The 19,185-nt window shown below is 39.3% G+C and overlaps 1 pseudogene; it reads left to right on the top strand.

Annotated features, from left to right (window-relative positions):
- Nucleotides 1-2,583: 2,583 nt before the first annotated feature.
- On the top strand, nt 2,584-9,302 carry LOC121461434 (annotated as a pseudogene).
- The last annotated feature ends 9,883 nt before the right edge of the window (nt 9,303-19,185 follow it).

The raw sequence follows: 19,185 nt of genomic DNA, 5'->3' as shown, positions 1-19,185 counted from the left end.
TACAAATGCAATTTCTTATCCATCTATTTATTCAGCTCTCTATTGAAACAAACAAGAAATCAAAAGCCTTTCAATTGTCTCAGAAAATGAGGGCTATACAAATCCAAGGGGGAAAATTCTCTAAAAGACTTTTTAGGAAACATACCAAGCAAATGGACTCAAATTACAATAGAAAAATCATTTTGCACTTCCAAAGTAAATAAAAATAGTACAGAAATAAAAACAACGGCTGTGCAGAGACAACTTCAAGAAGGAAAATGTAATTTGAGACTAGAAGGTGAAGAGTCAGTTTCTGATCATCTCCACCATGCAGACTTCCTCCTTTTGTGACACTGGAGAGAGATATCACACTATTAATATCAGATAGATATGAGCAAACCTGATGCATGGTGGGTGCCTGCAAACGACATTCTGCTTTGCCCTATCCCTAGGTCAAAACTGGGCTAGTCAGCTTTCAGACTCCATACTACCTTAGGGTAAAAGAGCCAGGAGAAAATCCTCTCACTTATCTTGTCTGCTAGTAGATTATGGAAACACCACTCCTGAGGAGTCCTGTGTGTGCTCTACAGAGACCAAGAAGAGTCTGGACAAACCCTCATGAATCATGCCAACCTATACTCATTAGTTGATGCCGTTTTGTCAAGTCATATTTCTACCACAAAAGTGGACGGGTTTTGAGGGCATTTGGATCTTCATTTCTAAAAGTCTTGGGGTCATAAAACCTTAAATATATCTGTCATGCATTCCTTGTTATCGCTGCTCTTGTGATGAGATGTTGGTTGTGACCCACATTATTTCAGAGAAAAGACTCATATCTTTCTGCTTACATGGATAACACGGAAGCCCTGTGCCCTTGTTGAGTGAGGGAAATAAGGAAGAGTTTCCCAATCACAATGGGTGGAAGGACATTAGCCTTATCTTCCAGCTTCCCATAAAGCTCACAATATAAATAAGCATCCCATAATGTTCAAAGAAAGCTTGCCTCATGCTGCTCTAAGGAGGGGAACATTAGTGTGAGTTCTGTGTTGTATATTTTAAAGAAGTTTTATGTGGGGGTAATAGAGATGGTTCAGTGTTCAAGAGTACTTGCTCCTCTTACAGAGGATTCAGGTTTGGTTTCTGGTGCTCATATGATGGCTAACAATTGCCTGTAACTCCAGTTTTAGAGAATTTGATGCCCTTTTCTGGCCTCTAGAACACTTTATACATGTGTTGCACAGACAAACATGCAGATAAAATACACATAATCATAAAAATAGATGAATTTTTAAAATATATTTCTTAATATGTATGCATAAATGTGTGTTTATGTGTGTGTGTTTTATGCATATTTCTGAGATGGTTAGCTATGTATCTTGTAGAGAAAATTCTAATTGGTCTTAATAATAATAAGCCCGAGAAAGATATAGGGGTAAGCGCCAAAGGAAAAGAGAATCAGAACAGCCAGCCACTTCTTACCTCTATCGAATACTCAGACCAAATGGCTGTCTTATCTGTAGGAATCCTCAGAATGAATGCCGCGAGCTTCTGTCTCCTCCTGCTTTATATGGCTTTCTCTGCCCAGTCATATCCCTTCCTGTCTCTACCTCCTTATTGTTAGGATTAAAGATGTGTGACTCCCAAGTACTGGGACCAAAGATGTGAGCCACTACTGCCTGACTCTGTTTCTCTTTTAGACTGGATCAATCTCCTATAGCCCAGGTGTCCTTGAACTCACAGAGATCCTCTTCCTCTGCCTCCTGAGTATTGGGATTAAAGGTGTGCGCCATCACTGGTTGGTCTCTATGGCTAGTTAGTGGATATCTCCACACCCTGATCTTTAGGCAAGCTTTATTTGTTTGATCACAAGCAAAATAACAGCACAGGATCTGGTAGCTTTCTTAGGTCCTAAGGAGAGAACTCTGTAAAGAAGCCTAGCCAAGGTCCTTCCTATTACCAGCAGGACCAGGAGTGGTAAGGAGTAAGATCAGCCTCCTGCTGTTTGGAATGGAGATAACCTGAATTATAGTTACACATTAATTAGTCCTGATCTCCTATTCAATGTCTGTATGATGGCACAAAATTTAAGTCATATATTCAGGTCATATGTTAATTTACAATGCCCCCAGCCCCCAAAAACAATTTTTAAGAGCAGGGATTTAATAGGTTTAGTTTAGGTTTTATTGCTGTGATGAGACACCATGGCCATAGCCATCCATAAAGAAGATCATTTAATTGGGATTATTTTATAGTTTAGAGGTTTAGTCCATTGTCATCATGGTGGGAAGCATGGTGGCACGAAGGCAGTCATGGTGCTGGAGAAGGAGCCAAGAGGTCTACATCTTGATCTGTAGGCAGCAGGCAGAGAGAATAAGCCACTCAGCTTGGCTAGGGCATCTGAAATCTTTCTTCCTTCCAGAAGGCCACACGTACTCCAACAAGGCAACAGCACCTAGTAGTATCAATCTCTCTGAGTTTATGGGACCATTTTCATTCAAAACACCACAATAGGTCAATTTATTTTTTCTTAAAAAGGCTTCTGTCTTAGTTTGTTTTCCTCTTGTTGTGGAAAAAATACTCTGACAAAAACAACTTAAAACAGATATGGTTTATGTTGGCTCTCAGTTGGAAGAGCCTGGAGAATCAAGGAACATGAAGCTGTTGGTCACATCCATCTACATTCCGGAAGAGGGTGATGGATACTGGCAACCAACTAGTTCTCTCCTTCTTATTCAAGCTGAGAGGATGGGGCCACCTACTGTGGGCAAGTCTACCCAATTCAATCAGCTAAGCAAAGTAATGATTACAGGCAAATTTGGAGGCAGATAATCCCTCATAAGTGTGCCTGTAGGTTTGTTTCCTAGGTGATTGTAGAGTCTTTCAAATTGACAATACAAACGCTATAGCTAACTGTAATTAGAGGCATTGGATATAAAAATACATGAAAAGTCAGCGTTTTGTGGGTTTGGGTTTTGTTTTGTTTTTATTTATCAGTTTTTGTGGTAGTCAGCCAAAGCCTGTTGAGAAGTTTTTTTATTTATTTGTTCTGCATTTTGTTAGTTTGTTTTAAAGAGCCCCTACCCTCCCTCTTATCTGGTCACCGAGGCCCTCTGAAACTCAGCATCCAGCATCAAGCCTTTTTGTTTGTTATCTTCTCTCCATGTGTTTCCAACTCTACGTTTTTAACCCTAAAGCTCAATTAACTCTAAAATTCCTTCTTACTGTAACTGTAATGAGTGGGACCTCACGGATGGAAATCTGAGACTGATTTCATGATCAATTTGAGCTTGAGCCAGGAAGAACCAGTTGCCACTGGAAAATAGGAAACAGTAACACATGCTATGAACTGGAAGGGAATGGTTACTCTTAGTTTGGATGAAGGCTTAGGTCATTATTATGGATAAAGGGATTACTGTGAATCACATCCTACCGGATAGAATAAAATTATATATTTTATTCTTTTCCAAAGTAAGTCACTCTGAGCTATATCTCAATGACATTGCTAAGGAAAAGATGTTTAAAATAGACAAAATAACTTTTGTATTATTAGCAAAATCCAAGAAATAAATATCAAAATGAATCTTAGTAGGAGTGGTTGTGCAGGTCAATATGTAGTTTCTTAAATAATAAAAATTGCAGGATATGAAATGACTTTGTCATGCATTTTTTGAATCATTTATTTAAGATACTGTGAACTATTTCATTAGAAAATAATTTTACAAATTACATAGTCATTTTGCCTGTGTGGTTTTTGACTAATAGTCTATTAGAAACTCATCACTTGGTTTGAGTATGGTGGTGAGCACCTTTAGTCTCAGCACTCAGGAAGCTACAGTGGATAGGAACTCTGTTATCTATGTCCAGCCTGGTCTACACAGAGAGTTCCAGGATAGCCAGATCTATATAATGATACCTTGACTTAAAACAAGCAAGTAAACCTAGTTACTTGTGATTTATTTCTTTTAAGTGAAAAGTAAAATACTGTGATCTTAAATTCCCAGAGAAAAAGCAAAACCACAGCTGTGAAGACTCTCTGAGGCTAATGAATAAAAATGACATTCCAAGGTATGGTTGGGGGAGAAGAATTTTATTGTAGATATGACGGGGAGCATAGCCAGAGGCTTCTGGAAGAGTCCAGACTGAATATGGCCAGCAGACTTAGCCAGGACGGGGGCAGAGAATGAGAAAGAATGAGACTAGTGAGAGAAGAGAGAGGTCAAAAAGGTCAAGAGTAGCCTTCCAGGAACCAAGAGACCAAGAGAATGTGCAGCCAAAATGGCTGAGTCATTTAGGAAAGAGGAGGTGGGGAAGGGAAGCAATTCTGGCTCCTGGGCTGTAGAGGTTTAGGGGAAGGGAGGGAGGGGTGAGCAGTGCTGGGTGGAGCCACAGGTACTGAGTGAGACTTGTCCAGTGTTTCTGTGAGACCTCTCAGCTAGCCAATTAAAATGCTGTGAAGTCCTATGAGCACTGTCAGAATTGCTGCTCAAAGAGCTGCTTAGATAAAAATGAGTTTTAGATGATGCATGCGTGTGTGTGTGTGTGTGTGTGTGTGTGTGTGCGAGTGTGCGTATGTGTGTGTGTATGTATGTGCATGTGTATGTGTGTGTGCATGTGTGTGCATGCGTGTGTATGTGCTGTTTGTCAGTATCACCCAGAAACAAAGCTTTCCTCATAGCTTAAATCCCTAGATGATTTCATACCTTACTGATAAACAAAGAAAATAGTTCATCATTGGGCGTATGGTGTATGTTCAGCATGAAATGGCGTTGGCTAGCCTGTTAGAATGTTATAGAATAATCATGATTGTGAAGTAAATGTTTATTCTGATATGAAGATACTGAGACAGAAGAGTCAACAAATTTGATACTTCTAAACCAAAAAAATCAAAGCTCTCCTTTAGAAGAAGGCAACTTGTAAAATCTCTGGGTAGTATCAACTCGGTGATTCATGTTTATTGGAATGTTCCATATAAAGGAGCTCTTCAAAAACAGAAAAGAAATTATTTTCTAGTTTCCATACCCAATTTAAATGCCTGAGAAGTAATGTTTCCTTTGTCCCCAAAGGTGCAATGGAACCACTATCTTGGATTGGCATTTCCCTTTCCATTAAGAAACATGCTCAGAGAAATGCTAGAGAGTTCTATCAGCAGTTAAGAGCATTTTCTGCTCTTGCAGAAGACTGGGATTCGATTCTCAGCACCCACATGATTCCTCATACTGTCTAGTCATCCATTTCTGGGGGATTGGGCATCCTATTCTGACTTCTTTGGACACCTAGGCACACATGTGATGAACATACATAATGAAGCCAAGACATACATATAAAATAAGAATAAATTCTTTTAAAAATGAAAAAAAAACATGTTTAGTAATCTCCAGGTAACTGCAGCTTGGTAAACTAATATTACTGTAAATATGACATCTCTAATGCTTTAGATCACGTAGTCAATAAAATCAAGTAGCTAGGAATCATGCAGGACCATTAGGCTATTTCTCTACTTAAGCCAGCGCTTTCTTGAAAGGCTCAGGAACAAAATGGCTGTGGGGCCAGGGTGTCAATCCTGTGCAGACTCCTCTGTGCTAAGGCTAATTTCAAAAGCATAGCAGATGAATAGACAGCAATTAGCTGCCTTGGAGGTCATTGAGAATAGTCCCCTTCCTCATAATCAGCTTTAGTCTCCACCTCTTGTTTCTCTGCTAATATACAAGGAAAAGAATCAGCATTGCCCCTCTTTAAGATTTAAAATACCCTATGAGAGGATGGAGGATGGAGGGACCAGGACTCATTTGAGACACATTAAAGGACAGTTACTTTCCTCTGGTCATAAAAATTTGAGTTTTCCTTCTACCTTGAATGGAGATATGGCATTATAAACAGCTCCAAAGACTATCCATTACATTGTATCATCTCCTGTGTTCAGTGTTAACACAATTACTTAGGAAAGTTGAAGTACGTGAACACACTCGAAGGAGATTGTAGGAGTAGTGGACCTAGGAATGAGATGATGTTCCTTCCCTCCCTCGGTTGGTTGCTTAGAAGTTTTTGCTTTTAAACCAGCCCCCTTTCTTTCTTTCTTTCTTTCTTTCTTTCTTTCTTTCTTCCTTCCTTCCTTCCTTCCCTCCCTCCCTCCCTCCCTCCCTCCCTCCCTCCTTTCTCTCTTTCTTTCTTTCTTTCTTTGCCTTTTTGAGACAGGGTTTCTCTGTAATTTTGGCACCTGCCCTGGAATTAGCTCTTGTAGACCAGGCTGGTCTCGAACTCACAGAGATCCACCTGCCTCTGCTTCTTGATTACCTGGTAAAGGTTTGTGTCACCACCACTTGACCACCCCCCCCCATTTTTTTAAACTCAAAATATAACATCTGTTTCCATTTTCTAATGACTGCCTCACAGTCTAGACATTTTCACTGTCTCCGACTAGCTCCATACAGATTCTGTTGCTGAGCCTGGTTGCTTTCTTGGAAATTAACTTAAAAGGCATGACTTTCTGTTTCCCTCATATACAACCCCTTCCCTCCAACAGCCTGCTCCTCTTTTGTTTATTTTTTTCTCAAACTTCAATAAAAATCTTTCTTGAGCTTCTTCTGATTCTGCTAATAAATTATGTTATGACTGAGACTAAGAACCCAGCACAGCAGAATTGTGAAACATGCAAGTTCGGGACCTGAGAACACCGCTGTGCACCATGCGCTGGTACAACCTGGCAGCACCAGGGAACATGTGGGAGCCGTTGGGGTTTGTTTGAACCATATCCACCATACTGATTTGCATCTTCAGGGAACTGACACTTATTCCGGATTTGGTTTGACCCATTCTGTCTATACACTGGGGAACCAACAGCTACAATTCCCTGAATGCTTAGCTCATATCATCAAGAGTCTACATGATATTGTTCCTAACCAAGGTCCTTGCTTTCTGTGTGTGGAATCCTTAGTAATTCTCTGATTGTACTTTGACTCTCCCTACCCCACAGAGCAAATTCAGTCAGTGATCAGGCTTGTAGAAGGTTCCCTGTAAAGTTCTGTTATTCTGGTACATTCACACCTCCCAACAGATTTTTTTCCTTAAGGCTCTGTCAATTTTTTTTTTTTTTTTTTTGTCTCTTGGGATAGGACTTCTTTGGATCTTTGGAGATACTTACCAAATCAATAGCTACAACTTTGTGCTTTCAATTCTCTTCCAGTTGAAGTTGTGTGTGAAAATTAGGTTCTGCATTTTAGAACTGCCATGGTAGGAAAGACGCAAGAATTTTTGTTTTAGTATTTTGGATATTTTTCCTGACAGACATCACAGTATAATTACAGATTTATTTGGGGTTTATTCTTATGACAGCAATTAATCATTGATGTCTAGGCAAGACATTGGCTTACTGATTCTGTAAAGGAGAAAAGATTACACTTGCCAGATATAAGAAACTACATACAAGTTGTCACAGGTACAAAACTCTGCCACTCAAGAGAAGGTATTACATATATAAAATGTGGCTATGGTTTCTTCCTGGCTATGGCCTGGGGAACATAGTCTGCTAACCTCTTCCCTAGAACATAGCTCTGCAGAGACACGGCCAACCAGCAGTACCGTTGCCCAACACAAGCCTTTATACTCACTCTAGTTATAATCTTCAAAATTGTCTGAGGTGTGGGGTAAGTCAGTTTTTCTTCTCTGGCCACAACAGCTAGTTTTTGGGCCACAGTTAGTTTTAATGTATTTCTGAATGTTCTAAGAATTGTCATTTCCTTGTAGCTCAGTGCAGTAGTATTGATCTTGGATTTGTTCTTTCAGGAGGACCTGCCTCAATCTATTTTTCTAGGTCTTCCAAAATTTGTAAACTTCTGATTCCATTACCAAACCAAGGGATGTCTAAAATGTATTGAGTGGTTTCTGTTTCCTGTAACTGCAATCTCCTTTATCCTACCCATTGTCTATATGTTTAGCATTCAGCTCATTACTGGCGATATGCCAAGAAAGATAGGCATGCACTAATAGCATTCTTGGATGTCAGAGTTTCTAAAGACATGTTTTTTTTTTTTTTTTTTTTTTTTTTTAAATCTTGATAGAGAAAAGGACTGGTCTGAGTCTCGAGGAAGAAGTGTGTATGACATGACTTTAACTTATACCAAGAGTGGTGGTTTGCATAAGAATGGCCCCAAATATTCACACATTTGATGCCAGGCAGTGGCATCACTTGAGGAAGCTTAGTAGGTAAGGCTTTGTTGCAGTAGGTGTGGCCTTGTCAGAGGAAGTGTGTCACTAGGGGATAAAGTGGTTTCTTGGTCAATAATAGTAATTTTTTTTTAAAGTCAGTGGGTTTATTGTATAATTCTTTTACAATTGGCCCAGGTTTGAGTTCATCCATCTCCATGAAGGCAAAAATTCAGTGCTCGTAAACATCTTTTTTAGATTTGTAATGTGTGGGAGGCTGTGGTGACCTTAGTGGTTCCTCCAGAACTTGTTAATGTCATGGCCAAACCTGGGAAGGATGGCACCCTAGAGCCCAGCCTTGCTAGTAGGTGTGGGAGGTGACAAGGATGGAGACCAGCCACATTGGAAGTGACCCGGAGTCTGCTGCAGTGCTGGGGCACCAATCATTAGAGAGGCGCCGACTTCGACTCTTGGGGCTAGCTGGTGGAGGCAACAGAAAAGTATCAAATATTAGCAAGACACCTACAAGAGGAGGCCCAAGCTCAACATAATAATTCTTGATTCACAGAAGAGCAAAAGAAAACCATAGGCAAAATCGCCACATCTTTAGAATTGTGAAGCACAGTATTACAGTCTACACAGTCCGAAGAAGAACTTAGACTGGAGGACCTGAAGAAGCTAAAACCAATCCTGAATATCCTTACATATAATAAAGAATTCCCATTTGATGTTCGGCCTATCCCATAAAGATGAAATTTGAAATCTGAAGGAGATAAGAAGGTGGTGCTGGAATAGGCCCTTCTGATTCTTTTTCTGCCAGAGTTCCTGGTACTTTATTGCTACGATTGCAATCAGAACCAGGGATGACATTACTCACCATCAGAATTGAGAAAATCGGTTTGAAAGATGCCGGGCAGTACATTACAGTCAGCATGAAGGATTTGAATGGCGTAGATTTGACTCCTATATAAGATACTCCTGTGGCTTCAAGAAATTAAGATACATATGTCCATTTTAATGTGGATACTGAGCTCCAGAAACATGTTAAATGATTAACCAAAGGTATGGCTGTCTTCTTTGGGGTCAAACATTACAAGCCTAAAAAGAGGTTTGTCAGCACCAGATGGATATCTTCTAATATGATTTTCTTTTTAAATTTTTTTACATGTTGGATGAAACCTTGAGTCTTGCACATTCAAAGCTAGTACTCTGCCCTTGATTATAGCAGCCCTTAGTGCCAGATTTCTTTCTCTTAATAGTGTCTTTGGACCTGGAGTAATGGCTCTGTAGTTAAGAGTGGGTGCTGTTCTTCCAGTGAACTGAACCTGAGGCTGGTACCCAGGATTCAGGTAGTGTATCTGACACCTGCATGGAACTCTAGTTTCAAAGTATGAAACAGCAGATATAGGTCCCTGAGTGGCTATGAAGAAGAGAGCATCCCCAGTCTCAGTGCCTCCAACTGACACACTGTATTAGAAGGAAAGACAAAATCCTTTCATCCCTCCAACTTACCCCTCAACACTTCCTCTCCTGTTTATAATCTATGCTTTCTCTCTTCCTTCCTAATACTAAACACTTTCCTTACTACTTTTTTGCTTTTCTAAGCCTTCTATTTTACAGACGTTCATAATAGCAAGAAGACTATCTGGACAAATGCAGTCATTTATCACTCCCTACTAACCCTTTAGAAGAAGCATTAGAAGACTAGAGACTGTTGACGAAGTCCAGCCCTAGTCTGTTTTATAAAGTATTCAATATAAATATGTGTTCAACATGTTTATGTATGAGCAAGAAGAAAAGGAAAAGGAGAAAAAGAAAGAGGATGATGACAGAAGCATCGTTGCACATGAAAACATAAAATAATTAATATCTGGTGTCTTACAGACAAAGGCTGTAACTTTACTTCATAGATATTAAGGTATCCTTATGCTGGCAGGAACTTCAGTGTTCCAGGACTGCCTGCCATGTCACCACTAGGGTTTACTTATGTTGAGCATGCTACCTTGCACTTTACTGCCGATATTTCGAACCCAAGTTCTAGAACAGTACAGCAAAGCTCTCTGTGGAGACATGTTTGTTGTGGTGGCAAGAGTCAGTCCCAAGTCCAACTTTTTTACCTCGGTCACCAAGTCTGCTGTCTTTGTATGCTGAGTCTCAATTTTTTTTCCATTGAGTAGAACTATAAACTTTCGCTCTTAAATTTTCATGGTTTGAAAACATGACTCAAATTCCTGGGGCAGAAAATAATGCCCATGACTACTCTTGCTGTTTCTCTGTGCTAATGTCTGCCTTTGGATTTCTCTGTGTTCTTTTGTTAGAGTAAATCTTCTCCCCCATAAAGTGTTTCATGAACACAAGTGCTTTCATGGAAACAGATGCATGCTGTGTATATGGGGAGGGGCTGTTCTGCCTGTGTGCATGCGCAGTCTGCTGCATGTTGTCTACGCTGGCAAGCTATTGGCTAAAATGGTTCTATTATGCTTGTACTTTATATTTGAATATGTACAATCTCAAGTGGCAGACAAAGAAGGCATTTATGTCTGTCAGGACCAGTCATTTCCTCTAAAGTGATAAAGCTTTGATATTAGTTTATTAAGGACATTTACAAGTATTCTGAAAAGTGGGACTGGGGAGTGGGAACAAAGACAGTGGCTTCCATTGTCAGAAAACACTAATGTATACCTCACTAGAGGAGGGAGTCCTCACCTTAAGTATTTGACTCAAGGAGTGAATTTTACAATGATGATCTTTAAACCAAATTATCCTACAGATACTAATGAGTCTGTCATCTGAACTACTGAAGAACTTTAAAGTCCGTTAAGTAGCTTAAGGGCCTAAAGGGCAATATGGTGTGATCTAGGTTATCACAGAGCTCACCAAGCCACATGTTACATCTTCCATAAGGATGGATTATTGACTGTGAAGCAATGTTCAAGACAAAGGTCTACAGAGGAAGAGTCTGGGAAAAAGGTAATAGTCTGGAGACCTACTACTACAGATAGCAGAGATCACCAGGCTATAAACTCCATCTGCTCTGAGTCTTCTGGATGGAAAACAGGTCTACATTTCCTATGTTGAGGAGACAATCCTCTGTGTTTAACATTCCTAATTTCCTTGGTGCTATCTTTAAGTACAAGGATTCTGTGACCTCTAGAGCCTTAGAATTCACACTAATGTTGGACTATGTTCATTATTACAGATGTAATTTTAAGAAGATGCTTATTGCCCAACCATAATCCTCTCACCTAATGGCCTTGCATTTATTTATTCTTGCAAACATTTTGCTGAAAAATGAAGCACATCCCAGATGTGCAATCACCCCCAAACAGTAACAGGACTTTTAATGAGATTATATTGGGAAATTTTCCAAGGAACGTTAAATTTTGAAACCTGGGCTTTTGAGAACTTGTAAACAAGCCAACTGCTGTTATTGTCTAAAAATATTTCAGTGTTATATGCCTACAGCATAATAAATCACCCACTTCTCCAAAATAAAAGGCCCACTGATTGTGACGATCTCCTCCACGCCCCAAGAAGAGATCACCACAGAGCTAAAGAGACTGTCCAAGGAGAGCTCATGACATGCGCATGCTTGCCAAGCGCTCTCTGCGGATTTCCAAAGATTGACACTGTCCAGCTTCCCTAGAGCAATTGCTGTCTCCCCACATTCTTCTCACACATTTCTGTTCCCTAATGGGCTGCGTAAACAAACCCATGCTAAGCTGGCATCAACCCCAGTATTTGTATATTCCTTCAATGACTTTAATACCTTTAGCTTTGAAACATGATTTGCTCTCTCTAAGAAGAGACTCCCAAAGACTTTTGAAAAAAACCTACATCTATTCTTAACTCAAAGTAATTTGAAACAAAATTCTTGAAGACAAAAGAATTGACAAGGGCTTCAGCTTCTAAGTCATTAATTTAACCTGGAAACCACATCACATGGCTTTTTGTTTCCAGGGCAGGATTTACATTTGATATGTATCATTATGTTAATCTATTGAAATATCCATACTCCACAAATTCTATATATGTATATTTAGACATATACATAGTTGTAAAATTATATATAAATAAAATTTCATAATAGACTGATACCAAAAACTCCACATTAGACAGAAAATTTTCTTCCATATGATCAAAACCTGAAGCCAATTAGATGCTTTTGCCAGAAGAACAACTGTGTAGATTTAGGGTGGTTTATGTTGCTCATTCACAGAAGTGTCTGTCTTTGTTTGTGTGTCACGAAAGATGCAAGAGAGAAATCTTCTGGCATTTTATTCCATTCATTACCCAAACCATCTTTTTCTTCTTTTCAACAGCAAACCCTCAGATAGAGCCATACAGAGAGACAGCCATCCTCCCCTCCAAGAAGTTCATTCTGAAGTTCATTATGAAATTTAGATCTCATTTGATCTTGAAACAAAATTTTCTTAAAAAAAGATGAATTTCCTTTTCTCCATAATATACATTTTAAAACTTATATTATGGAAACCTATTTGCCACTATTTTGTATTATGTTTTATTTTCTTTTATTACTTCATAACTTACCTGAGTGGTTTCTTATAAGAATGAATGCAGATTTGCTTTAATGTCTAATTTCTTCTATTCCCAATATTACTATGTCTTGCAAATATGGCTATAAAATTAACTCACAGTATAATAATCACTTAAAAATAATAACCTTGATAAATTATTGTTAATGTAATTGTATACTTTTATATATGTTTTATACAATAGTAATATCTCATTTTGGGCAGAGTGCCTGAAAAAAATACAAAGCTAAGTTTTATTCATGCCCTGAAGGAAGCTATACTTACTTAAGATATATTTTATACTTTTAATTAAGTCTTGTAAATGCTGGAAGACAATATTAGAAAACATTTCATTAAACCTGAGATGGTTTAGAATCTTGAATAGAATTTTTTGAATCAAGCTCAGCACGGACAGTTTAGGGATTTCAGCAGAGGCAACCAACGGGACGACCTATCAGTCAGCAGCAAAGACCATTCATCTTCATGGTGTGAGATTATGTCACAGCCTCTGGATGCTCCCATGAGGATGCTAAGCAGAGGGCACAGCCAAGATGAAGGTGAAGGTCTGTCAGCCTGTCATCTGATCACCCAGTGTGTGCGTTGTCAAGACAAGGAAAGCTAGAGAAATTCTAAATATCCCAGGGGCTTCAGCTCAGCCAGTCCCTGCTGTTGCTGTAGCTTACTTCAGCTTATATCTGCCCATCTGGACCTGACAGCCATCTGCCTGCTCATGTCACCCTGCCATTTTGCCTCTGCTATGGGACTCAACTCTGCAGTCCCAGTCCATTCCATGGCCCAGCAGCCTGTGCCTCTGTAGCAACAGCAGCAGCAGTGGCCCAGAAACTAGCTGGTGTGTTCCCTCCTCCTAGGCTCCTCTCCATGTCTTCCAGCTGTGGTCCCTTGGGCCACATTACCCATTTCTCTAATCCATGCTTTGGTTGTTACCCTCTCATTTCTCAAAACTTGTGGCAAAGTGGTTTCAAAAACATTAAAATATAGGTTTTCTATCTCTTTACACTCTTCTAATCTTTGATCTATTACCCTTCCCTTTCAATTCACTCAACCTATCAGTATTTCCATTCACATACTACCATATGCGACAGTCACTTCTCTGTTATCAAATGTGTAATCATTTTTCCATTCTTATCTTTATTCCTAAGATATCTCTCTGTGTCTTTTTATCTGTGTATGTGTCTCTGTTTATCTGTCTGTCTGTGTTTGTCCTTATTAGCTACTCCTTTGTTGGTTTTTGTTCATCTCTCCTAACTCTTAAAGTGGAGTACTTAGTAATCAATACACAGATATTCTCTCCCACCCCTCAGGTGACCCCAACCAGTCTCATGACTTTCAGTACACCTCTGAGTCCAAAGGCACATCTTTTTTTTTTTTTTTTTTTTTTTGGTTTTTCGAGACAGGGTTTCTCTGTGGCTTTGGAGCCTGTCCTGGAACTAGCTCTGTAGACCAGGCTGGTCTCGAACTCACAGAGATCCGCCTGCCTCTGCCTCCCGAGTGCTGGGATCAAACTGGTATTTCCACTAGAGTGCTAACAGGCATTCAAATTTAACATCTTCAAAACAAATATATCTTCGGTAATTTCTCCCAGCCTGTTCCTACTATAGAGCACTCTTCCTACATAATGACAGTTCTTTTCCTCTATGGCTGAAGCTGAAGCATTATTCCCACATTCATCACCTAGTATTTTCAACTATTTAGCCCGTTAGCCATCCTCCTTGAACCAGCTTCAGAATGGATCTGTAATCTGCCCACTTCTCTACCATGTCTTCCACTGTCAAGTTCTTCTCGCCTTATACATCCTATACAGTGAACGTCTAACTGGTCTTGGTATTTCCACACTGACACCACTCAGGATTCAATGCCCTTGCATTTCTTACCAATATCATCAGTATCCCCCTATCTCACTAAGAGTAAGAGTCAAAGTCTTCGTTTCTTCTTTCCTATGCCAAACTTTCGATGCTGTCTCTCGTTGATGGCTCCTTGCCTCACTACTTAGTTTGCTTCCACCACATTCTGTGTGTTCCAAGAAGTGAGTCTTTCCACACACTTTGTTACCTTGAATGCCTCCTAGTCTGGCTCCCTTTGTTCTTCATCTGTCTCCACCACTACAGCCTCCAGGTGGTCATTCAGACTCACATCTCACAGCTGTCCCTAAGTCTCCCCCCTATTGTATTATTAATTCACTGAGTTTTTATTCTTCCCATTGGCTGTCTCTTCTCGCCATCTTAAATTCTGCAAAGCCAGAGAGTATGCCAGCTCTTTGGTATACCGAAATAGCATCTATCACAGGACATTGTAATCAATACTATTTAGTCAATCTGTTCCATAATACTCTCACTTGTTCGGTGTCATAAAAAAGATCAAGCTATACCTATGTGATAGTTAATACTGGTCAGCACCATGACAGAATCTAGAACCATCTATGAGGTAAGCCTCTGACAAATTATCTAGATTTGGTTAGTCACTAGCTAGGTATTATTTGACCATTTGATTAGATTGAGTGATGTGTGAGGATTTATCCAATGTAGATGGCACCATTCCATGGCTGAGTTCCCAGACTGAATCCTAAGGAGAAAGCCGACTGATCGCCAGCATTTTTTCCTTCTGCCTCCTAACTGTGAATGCACTGTGACCTATTGCTTCAAGGCCCTACAGTTATGGGTCCTTTGCTATGATGGACTATTCCCTCAAGCTAAGAATTGGCATGAACTCCTCCTTACCTAAATTACTTCTCTTTTATAATTATATCTATGTGTATAATAGTTTTGCCTACATATATATCTATGCACTATATGCATGTCTGGTGCCTACAGAGGGCCAAAGAAGGCACTGAGTTCCCAGGATTGGAGTTACAGAAAACTGTGCTTGTCATGACTGTTGAAAATAAAACCAGAGTCCACTGGAAGAACAGCCAGTGCTTTAACCTCTGAGCCATCTCTCCAGGAATTTAAGTTTCTTCTTGACAGGTGCTTTATCACAACAGGAAAAGTAACTGTGACAGCATCTTAAAGGTCTTTATCAAAAGAAAGAGAAAAGGGTGTGTAAGGATCTCTGGTAGTATGCTCATGTTATAAAGAATGAAAACTGAGTGTGTTTATGGCTACATACAGTGTCACGGGATTTTTGTAATCCTATAAATCTGATCTACAGCCAGGCCTGTGACTACAAAATAGAAGTAGAGACAGCCATAAAGAGCTAGCACTAAAATGTCTTCACAGACATTCTGGCCCAATCTTTAGTAGCAGATTGGTCATCACAGGACACATAACTCAGTAAGGAAAGAGACCTTAACTTTCTCTTCTATTTTAATACATTTTTATAATAGGGGCTATTCTTTTTTTTAATTTTTTATAATAAAACTGTCAGAATTTATAAATACTGATATTGTTCAGCTTTTGTTTAAGGCTAGACGAGAGCATTATCTCACCAGTTCATCAGAATTTTTGTAATAGAAATACAACGCAATAGAACTTATTGATACGACGTAATTTCAATTTTCTGGTAGCCCAATTAATCTTTAAGCAGTATTTTAATGTATTCATTGAGAATTTCATGCAATGCATTTTGAACATATTGCCTTCCCATCTCTGAAACCTCCCATAGTCACACTCTTCACCCTCCCATCCTTTCCTACCCAACTTGAAGCTTCCTATTTTTTCCCCTCCCATTGAGTTCAGCTTATGTTGTCCAGTTAGTCTTGGGTTGGAGTTTGTCTTGGTTTATGGTGAACCTACCTAAAAATGAAGAAGAAAATGACTTTCTCTTTCCAGCAACTATCAAATGTCAGTATCCCCTCAGCCAGTGGCAGGAGATCAAGGCCACTGGCCCCCTTTCTGGGTTGGTGTTTTGTATAGTTGGAGCCTATGCAGGAACTGTGCATACTGTCACAATCTCTGTGAGTTCATATATTCATTCATCTGCCATGTTTGTTTGGAAAACACAGTTTGTTGCTGTTATCAACCATCTTTGGCTTTTGCAATCTTCCCACCCTCCTTTTTCTCAAAGATCTTTGAGCCTGGAGAAGACGGATGTAATATGATTTACCCTATTTTGAACTGATCATGCCACAGTCTGAAATTCTCTGCTTATCAACCAGCTGGGATTCTCTAAGTTAATTCCCATTGACTGCAAGAAGCAGCTTCTCTGACAAGGATTGAAAATAAATGATTTTTTTAAAAAAAAGAAACAGGAGGAAGTATCCTAGAAAATACGTTTTACATGGCTAGTAGTTTATATAATTACCAATGGGGCTTGAAGAAAATGAAACTGTTGTTTGATTTAATGTCTATTTCAGGAGGTTCACATGGTTTGACTATATTCATCATTTAGATCGGGGTGATATAATACACTTGTTCTATAGTGAAACAAATCCATATTATACCATAGAAAATATATGCCATCAATTATGATTGTATTGCCATGCAGAAACCCATCTAGTTTTGTAGCATGGTGTGCCAACCTTTCTCAGCATTCCTTTCTCCTCTGACTGTCCTTCTGATCAATACATTCCCTAACCGGTCTCTCTTAATTCTCTTTGAAGCCATTATGAACCTGGTCATGTCCTTTATGAATGTGTTAAATGTACAGTTGCCATTTCTTTGTCATATCACTTGCATAAAAATAATGCCTTTGGCTTTTAAAAATGTACGTTTTCACATGTATACATTTTGATAGGTAGGCCATCAAATTTATCTGGGAACTTGACCTCTTCATTTAAATATTATGTTAATTAGGAATTTTTTTTCAAAATATTCCACAATGTAGGAAATCTCTTACTCATGACTTCACTTATTATAACTTTTTTAGATTTTTAAAGAAATTTTCTGACCCAGAATGATGGCTCACACATAATATTTGGAAAGTTAATGAAGGAGGATTGCTGTGAGTTCAAGGCCTGCACTAGATAGTGGGTTTTAGGCCAGCCAGACTTAGAGTGAGACCCTGCAAGGGACAGGGATGTTAGTTTCTTTCTGGCTTCTGTGTTTGCTCTCTGTACTTGAGATCTATTGTGAATATCCTCAGGAAGCCCCTCTATTTCTTCTCACCGTTCTTGGTACTAGCCCGCCACAAAGCCTTCTTTCTTTACTTGAGTACATTTGCTTCTATCCACTGTTACTGTCTTCCTTATCTTCCTTAATATTTCATGTGAATGTGGCATTATTATTATTGTCCACACCATCTAGTCATTGTGTATATAGCCCCTCTTGCTGTTATTTTCAGTGAACAACTTAATGGGTAGAGAACAGTTTTAATGAAAAAGTAATGTTCCAAGTCAAAACTATCTGAAACACAAAGGAAAGAAAAAGAACTGTTGAGTGACCACTCTTTCAAGTACATAGCTTCTTATTTGATTTCATTTATGTATTTATTTCCTATTGTATTTAATACAAAAATACCTAGAGATAAGCACTCATTATTTTAGTCTAGGAAATCTGGAATCAGAGGAGTGGTGGGAGCTCATTGTTAACTCTCCGATCATTAATTGCTTCCTTCAGACTGTATTCTCAGGTTTTCTGTATGGCTGATGACTGGGTCTTAGAATAGACAAAGAGCAGCATGGCTCCTAGAGTGCAAGACAAAGACCCCCACGAGCATCTCTGCATCTCTGCATCTCTCTGTGTTTTCTCATATTATTGTACTAGAAATTATTATTAGAAATTAAGCTAGAAATTATTATTTCCAGTATTATTATACTAGTATTATTATTATAATAAAAGAGTATTATTTCTTTCATAGCCCTTTTTTCTGTCCCTTCAGCTCACACAGTTTCTAGTCCACGCAGCTCCAGGCTCTAACAGATGTCCTTCCCAATGCTGTTTAAGCAAAAGCTGTATTTTTTTTTTTACATCCTCAAAGTAGTTTGTGGTTTCTAATTTGTCCTAAATACATGCATGGAATTTGCTCATTTGAGCTCCATGAGGCCACACCTCCCTCTATCAAAATAAGTACAACCGCTTCAAGTGTGGTTACTGGCCTGTCTTTGGGAATCCAAATCAGCAGCAGACGCTAGCACACAACTCCCTCCAAGTCTTGAGGAGGGAGAGTAGTGAGTTATGATCATAACTCATGTTTTAAAAATTACCCATGCAGCATTCAAATGATTTTACACTGTGTGTATCATTGTCACTGAATTTTGTTAGCAGTGACATAGTAGTGGTAAAACAGATTTTTTTTTTGCCTAGTTACTTCTTTCTTTCCTTTCTCCCTTCCTCCCTACCTCTCTCTTTGCCTCCCTCTGTTGAAATAGGAGCGGCAGGGCTGCGTCCCCAGCACCCCCGCCGCCTGCATGGCTAGCTTTAGCTTATGCCCCGAAATAATTACACAGAAACTGTATTCTTTTAAACACTGCTTGGCCCCTTATATCTAGCCTTTTCTCGGCTAACTCTCACACCTGGACTAGCCCATTTCTTATAATCTGTGTAGCCCACGAGCTGGCTTACCAGGAATGATCTTAACCTGCATCTGCCTGGAGTGGGAGAATCATGGCGACTCCCTGACTCAGTTTCTTTCTCCCAGC

The sequence above is a fragment of the Microtus oregoni genome, unplaced genomic scaffold, assembly GCF_018167655.1.
Source record: "Microtus oregoni isolate MIOR12 unplaced genomic scaffold, Mior012 000022F_ref0000154, whole genome shotgun sequence".
Classification (NCBI taxonomy): domain Eukaryota; kingdom Metazoa; phylum Chordata; class Mammalia; order Rodentia; family Cricetidae; genus Microtus; species Microtus oregoni.
This window is presented reverse-complemented; position numbering and strand designations above follow the sequence as displayed.